The sequence below is a fragment of the Cebidichthys violaceus genome, unplaced genomic scaffold (assembly GCF_023349555.1).
Source record: "Cebidichthys violaceus isolate CVI_PGR_0920_01 unplaced genomic scaffold, fCebVio1.0.p SCAF_57, whole genome shotgun sequence".
Lineage (NCBI taxonomy): Eukaryota > Metazoa > Chordata > Actinopteri > Perciformes > Stichaeidae > Cebidichthys > Cebidichthys violaceus.
This window is the reverse complement of record NW_027176783.1, coordinates 145001-152500: the sequence shown is the minus strand read 5'-3', so window position 1 is coordinate 152500 and position 7500 is coordinate 145001. Positions and strand designations below refer to the sequence as shown.

The 7500-nt window shown below is 43.2% G+C and overlaps 2 protein-coding genes across 2 annotated transcripts in view; both read left to right on the top strand.

The window, feature by feature from the left end:
• abcd1 (ATP-binding cassette, sub-family D (ALD), member 1) overlaps positions 1-652 on the top strand; it is a 15869-nt gene extending 15217 nt beyond the window's left edge. The window contains exon 17 of the mRNA XM_068732164.1: positions 1-652. This exon is cut by the window's left edge and continues 161 nt beyond it. The gene's annotated coding sequence lies outside the window, so the exon portion shown is untranslated.
• Positions 653-1659: 1007 nt separating this feature from the next.
• The window catches only part of plxnb3 (plexin B3), a 64969-nt gene continuing 59128 nt past the window's right edge, over positions 1660-7500 (top strand). The window contains exon 1 of the mRNA XM_068732123.1: positions 1660-1766. The gene's annotated coding sequence lies outside the window, so the exon portion shown is untranslated. The remainder of the gene's footprint in view (positions 1767-7500) is intronic.

The following is a 7500-nucleotide window of genomic DNA, read 5'->3' as shown; positions in this document are numbered from 1 at the left end:
AGAAGAGGAGTCTCTCCTCAGGTGAACTGGTCTGTGATGGTTTTACCAGTATAATCAAAAAGTAGATTAATAGCTATGAATGTAATCACATACTGATCAATAAGTATCATTCTTTTCACCTGGAATCACACGACGGCATCCAAATACCTCAACTTATTGATTTATACGGTTTAAATATTTTCACTTTATGATGTTTGAAGTTAAAATATTTAAACTATTGAACATTTACAGTGAAGCAGATAGAGGTGGAATGATGTCACACATTATATTGTGTTTTATTGTTATTATTATTATAATGACATTACATAATAGAGTTATGTGTTTTGGTTCCAGGTGAATGCAGCATAATTAAAACGTGATCAATGATCATCAGTGGATCAATGATTCTGCTCAGCTGTGATTGGCTCAGAACACAGGTGACCTACACTCAGCTCTGTATCTGAACGCATCCTGTGATGAACATTATCATGTTTCCATGGTTACAGTCACATGACTCAGGTTCACTTGTGCCAATTAAATATTTTATTGTTTGTAAAATCAATATTTTATCTATCTAGAGATGTTTATATCAATGATGATGACTTTATTCAGTAATAATGAAAACCTCTTTGTCCACTGCTTTTCAAAATAAAGTTACCATGAAGGAACAGAAAACAAATGACTTTTTGTGCTTTATAAATATTAATATTTATGATAAATTCAATTCATTTTAGTTTAGCCCAAAATCACAAATTCTCCTCAGAGTTCTTTACAATCTGTACACATATGATATCCTCTGACCTTAGACCCTCACATCGGTACAGGAAACAAAGGAGGGTCCTAACTATAAACCTGAACCAACCCTAACTATAAACGTGAACCAACCCTAACTATAAACCTGAACCAACCCTAACTATAAACCTGAGTCAGCCCTAACTATAAACCTGAACCAGCCCTAACTATAAACCTGAACCAGCCCTAACTATCAACCTGAACCAGCCCTAACTATAAACCTGAAGCAGCCCTAACTATAAACCTGAACCAGCCCAACTATAAACCTGAACCAGCCCTGACTATAAACCTGAACAAGCCCTGACTATAAACCTGAACCAGCCCTGACTATAAACCTGAACCAGCCCTGACTATAAACCTGAACCAGCCCTGACTATAAACCTGAACCAGCCCTGACTATAAACCTGAACCAGCCCTGACGATAAACCTGAACCAGCCCTAACTATAAACCTGAACCAGCCCTAACTATAAACCTGAGGGTGTCTGCCCCCCGAACTGAAAGTGTAAGCTGGTTCCACAGAAGAGGAGCTTAATAGCTGAAATTCTGGTTCCTGTTCTACTTTTTAAGACTCTAGGAACTTTGACAGATACTGATGACTTTTCAAATAAAGAGTTCATGAAGAAAAACTGATGAGTAGTTACTAAAACAAAGAAAATTAAGTAGACTGAGTACTTTATGATTATATTAAAGTACTTTAATGAAGTATTTAGTGAACCTGAACCTGAAATATTTATAAATATATATACTGTACATACAGTATATATATATATTTATATTTACAGTATATATAGTATCACACGTGACGCAGCAGGTTGTCGGCTCGATTCCCCGCTGAGGAGCGGTAGAAAAGCCCCCCGGCGCCGCGCGGAGCGGGGCGGGGTCTCTGGACCTGTTGAGCGGCTCTTGGTGCGGATCGTGTAGGTTCGTGTCTCTGCTGGACTCTGCGGGTTTCTGGAGTTCTCATCGGACCGGGTGGACTGATCCCCGAGCTCAGGTGAGTCTGACCCGGATCACGCAGACCCCCTTTAAGGCTCCAACTCGTCCCGAAGCTGCAGCTGCTGCAGGAAGGAAGGAGCGCGTGAGTCAGGCGTGTCTGACAGCGACGCGCCGGACTCCGTTTAACAGTCGGACTGTTTCAATGTTCCGCTCGTTCTGTGCGTTCTACCAGCGGAGAGAACCCACTGAATGTATTTCATGGAACACGTCGACTCGTTCTGTCATTCGGCCGCAACTGTTTGAGTCCATGTGAGTGTTCACGGCCGCTCGAGCGGCCTGACTTCACACAGCCGTTAAAGACGCAGCGAGTCTAAAAGTTACGCTTCTGTCACGGTGTCCGGTTGATCCCAATGTAACAACTGAGATTAAATCCGGTCTTTACCTTAGTTCGTTTTGTGTCACAGTGTGTGTGTGTGTGTGTGTGTGTGTGTGTGTGTGTGTGTGTGTGTGTGTGTGTGTGTGCGCGCGTGCGTGCGTGCGTGCGTGTGTGTGTGTGTCGGGTGTTCCCAGCCTGTCCTGGCTCAGCCCGCAGCCTCATACTGAATAGCTGACATTCCAACACACACACACACACACACACACACACACACACACACACACACACACACACACACAGGATGAAGAACCTGCTCAGAGTCACAAAGTGAACAAAACAAACACTCACATGACATAACAAATATATTAATAATGATAATCAGTAGTTCTGTCTTCTTGTTGATTTAATCTATACATCTTTAGTCTTTAATAGAGAACATTTAATATTTAAATACATATATATAAATACATATATATATATATATATATAAATATATATATATATATATATATATATATATACACACATACATATATGTATAATTGAGAATTACCCAGAATTCATTCAAATGGTTCTTTTTGCTACTTTGTGACTTTTTCGTTACGTATTTCATCAGAATTTGACATTGTGTGTTTGATCATTTTAATAATTTGATCAGATTGATTAGTTCCAGTCATTGGTTCTGTACTGAGGGTTCTGTACTGAGGGTTCTTGACTGAGGGTTCTGTACTGAGGGTTCTGGACTGAAGGTTCGGTACTGAGGGTTCTGGACTGAGGGTTCTGTACTGAGGGTTCTTGACTGGGGGTTCTGTACTGAGGGTTCTGGACTGAGGGTTCTGGACTGAGGGTTCTGTACTGAGGGTTCTGGATTGAGGGTTCTGGACTGGGGGTTCTGTACTGAGGGTTCTGGACTGAGAGCTGATTCGCTGGTTGGGCTTGTTGTCAGATGCAGTGATGGGTCGTGTGTTTTGTACCTGGGCCTTCAGTTCTGTCCTCCTACAGTTGAACCTCCTAATAACCTCTTTATGAGCCACAGCTACGGTTAGTATTTGTTTCTAGTGTAATAATACACGTGTTCGTATTGAACCGTTCGGTACGAGGCTCACGAACCCAACAATACGTTTGAATAATACTCGTGCGTTTGTAAAATGCAGAAGCTTAAATTGTGGGAAATGTGATGTTTTCGGTGGAGCCACTGCTCAACATGGCAACGTGCTGCCTGACCACCACGGAAGAACAACATCGTAGTCTGCTGAGGCTCGTGTGTTCTGGGAGGCTACGCTAAACTAGCTTAGCATGAAAACAACAGCAGCACACAAGCTACAAACTCTCCCGCAGCGTTCATCTGTTCTACTGATTCTAACAGGACTAAAGAAATCAACACAATCCACATTCCTCCAGATACAGAACCATGAATACATGACGGGATGCTTCGTCATTAACGGACGACGACAAGAACAAACTCACAAGAAGCAGGCACACATATATATATGACAGCAAAGCAACAAATCAATGCAGCAACACTGCAGCGCTACAACACATGTTCACCCTCAGGCTAGCGTAGCGTAGCTCCAAACACCAAGAGCTCAGTTAAAATAAAACACACGGTCAGTCACAACATGTTCTTCTTCTCCTGGCTGCTTCAGGGCTGCTAGCTGTGGGTCGGCCGACTCTTTCTTAAGATGTTCTGAAGTGTTCTTCTCCAGAAAGACGTCGTCAGTAACTCACAAATCTGTTTCTCCTCCTTCAGCCATCGAGTGTTAAAAAACACTAAACATGTCACAACTTCTGACACATCTTTAAACCTGAACTCTTACTAACACTAACTTCTGAAGCTTCAGCTTCACAACAGTGATGCTATCCCACTGACCAATCACAGCGCACGTTAATGCTGACGTACTGTAGACCAGCTACTGTAGACCACCTACTGTAGACCAGCTACTGTAGACAGCTACTGTAGACCAGCTACTGTAGACCAGCTACTGTAGACCACCTACTGTAGACAGCTACTGTAGACCAGCTACTGTAGACCAGCTACTGTAGACAGCTACTGTAGACCACCTACTGTAGACCAGCTACTGTAGACAGCTACTGTAGACAGCTACTGTAGACCAGCTACTGTATACAGCTACTGTAGACCACCTACTGTAGACCAGCTACTGTAGACAGCTACTGTAGACCAGCTACTGTAGACCACCTACTGTAGACAGCTACTGTAGACCACCTACTGTAGACCAGCTACTGTAGACCACCTACTGTAGACCAGCTACTGTAGACAGCTACTGTAGACAGCTACTGTAGACCACCTACTGTAGACCAGCTACTGTAGACAGCTACTGTAGACCAGCTACTGTAGACCAGCTACTGTAGACAGCTACTGTAGACAGCTACTGTAGACCAGCTACTGTATACAGCTACTGTAGACCACCTACTGTAGACCAGCTACTGTAGACAGCTACTGTAGACCAGCTACTGTAGACCACCTACTGTAGACAGCTACTGTAGACCACCTACTGTAGACCAGCTACTGTAGACAGCTACTGTAGACCACCTACTGTAGACAGCTACTGTAGACCAGCTACTGTAGGCCACCTGCTGTAGACAGCTACTGTAGACCAGCTACTGTAGACAGATACTGTAGACCACCTACTGTAGACCAGCTACTGTAGACCAGCTACTGTAGACAGATACTGTAGACCACCTACTGTAGACAGCTACTGTAGACCAGCTACTGTAGGCCACCTGCTGTAGACCAGTTACTGTAGACCAGCTACTGTAGACAGCTACTGTAGACCACCTACTGTAGACAGCTACTGTAGACCAGCTACTGTAGGCCACCTGCTGTAGACCAGTTACTGTAGACCAGCTATTGTAGACAGCTACTGTAGACCACCTACTGTAGACCAGCTACTGTAGACCACCTACTGTAGACCAGCTACTATAGACCAGCTACTGTAGACCAGCTACTGTAGGCCACCTGCTGTAGACCAGTTACTGTAGACCAGCTACTGTAGACAGCTACTGTAGACCACCTACTGTAGACCAGCTTCTGTAGACAGCTACTGTAGACTACCTTCTGTAGACCAGCTACTGTAGACCACCTACTGTAGACCAGCTACTGTAGACAGCTACTGTAGACCACCTACTGTAGACCAGCTACTGTAGACCACTTACTGTAGACAGCTACTGTAGACCAGCTACTGTAGACCACCTACTGTAGACCAGCTACTGTAGACCACTTACTGTAGACCAGCTACTGTAGACAGCTACTGTAGACCACCTACTGTAGACCAGCTACTGTTGACCACCTACTGTAGACCACCTACTGTAGACAGCTACTGTAGACCAGCTACTGTAGACCACCTACTGTAGACCAGCTACTGTAGACAGCTACTGTAGACCAGCTACCCTAGACCACCTACTGTAGACCACCTACTGTTATTAGATGATAAAATAGCTATAACTTTGATTCTGTTGAGGCTAGCAGAGAAGGCCCTGAAGGCCCTGACGGTCCTGAAGGTCCTGAAGGCCCTGAAGACCCTGAAGGTCCTCCACTGGTTAGATGTCATTGGTTGTTTTCTGAATGAGGTCATGTGACCTGTAGGAAGCAGCACCAGTGACATTATTATCAGTGACATCATCGTCTGTGTGATGAAGATTATTTAACTGAAATGTCCATTTGACTAATCTGAAGGATTGAGACCAGATTCAGATTAGTGTGTAATCAGCTCACACACACACACACACACACACACACACACACACACACACACACACACACACACACACACAGTGTTAACGTGTGTAATCTGTAGGTTCAGCTCAGCGTCTTCACACAGTCTGAATGAACTGGACTCAAACCAGTAAAACAGAAAACAGATCCTGAACCAGCTGATTGAAGACTGAGATCCTGAAGATAATCTGAAAACTGGTCTGAGATCAGATTGAACATCAACAAACTTTCCTGTGTGTGTGTGTGTGTGTGTGTGTGTGTGTGTGTGTGTGTGTGTGTGTGTGTGTAGTTCATCTCAACCCAAATCAGACTTCATTGTTTTTTTGTGGCGGCCGTTCTCATCAAGCCGTTACAACCAACCGAAGGGGCCGTCATGGAATCTTACCGTTTTTGGAGTACCAAACCAACTAACCCTAAGTAGGTCTGTAGTGTTTAGATGGTCTGAACTTCTGGACTCAGACTCTGAGATCCGAATATAACGTCAATAACAATAATAATTATTGTTATTAGTTTATTACCGTTATTAGTTTATTATCGTTACATTACATTACATTACAGTCATTTAGCAGACGCTTTTATCCAAAGTATTTATAGTATTTACACACCGTAGACGCAGCTACGGGAGACATTCTGGGGTTAAGTGTCTTGCTCAAGGACACATTGACATGAGACTAGTGGAGCAGGAGCCGGGGATCGAACCCTCTGATTGAAAGGCGGCCCTGCTCTCCACTTAGCCACGGTCACCTGTTATTAGTTTATTATCGTTATTAGTTTATTATTGTTATTAGTTTATTATCGTTATTAGTTTATTATTGTTATTAGTTTATTATCGTTATTAGTTTATTATTGTTATTAGTTTATTATTGTTATTAGTTTATTATTGTTATTAGTTTATTGTTATTAGTTTATTATTGTTATTAGTTTATTGTTATTAGTTTATCATTGTTATTAGTTTATTATTGTTATTAGTTTATTATTGTTATTAGTTTATTATCGTTATTAGTTTATTATCGTTATTAGTTTATTATTAACATGTTGAGGATCTAAACTTCACTTCCTGTCGTCTACGTTTCTTTACTTGTTGTTGTTGCCGTGACGCCCAGAACCTGAACTAACAGGAGGGGGGGGAGGACGGACGGACGGGGTCTTTTGATGATCCCAGATTAGGGTGTGGCCTCTGAACAGTTTATACACACACACACACACACTGTTGAGTGGAGTGTGAATGAAGCGTCCTTGATCACACCAACTGCTGTGCCTCCACCCCCACCCTCCCCTCCCCCGGCTACACACACCTCCCCCCCCCCCCCTCCTCCCCCGTGTGTGTGTATCAGATCACACACACACTGACTGTGTGTGTAGCCGGAGGTGATATTAATAATCCATAAAGAAGCTGGTTTCTCTCGATCGCTCCCTGTGGAGTCAACACACACACACACACATGCACACACACACGCACACATGCACACACACACACGCACATGCAGACACACACACACACACACACACATGCAGACACACACACATGCACACACACACACACATGCAGACACACATAGTTGTGTTTTTCATGACTTTGGGGGACATTACTTTGACTTCATTCATTTACTGGAGAGTTACCAACAACCATAACTGATAACCTAACCTAAACCTGATCCTAGATGATCCTGAATCTAACCTAAA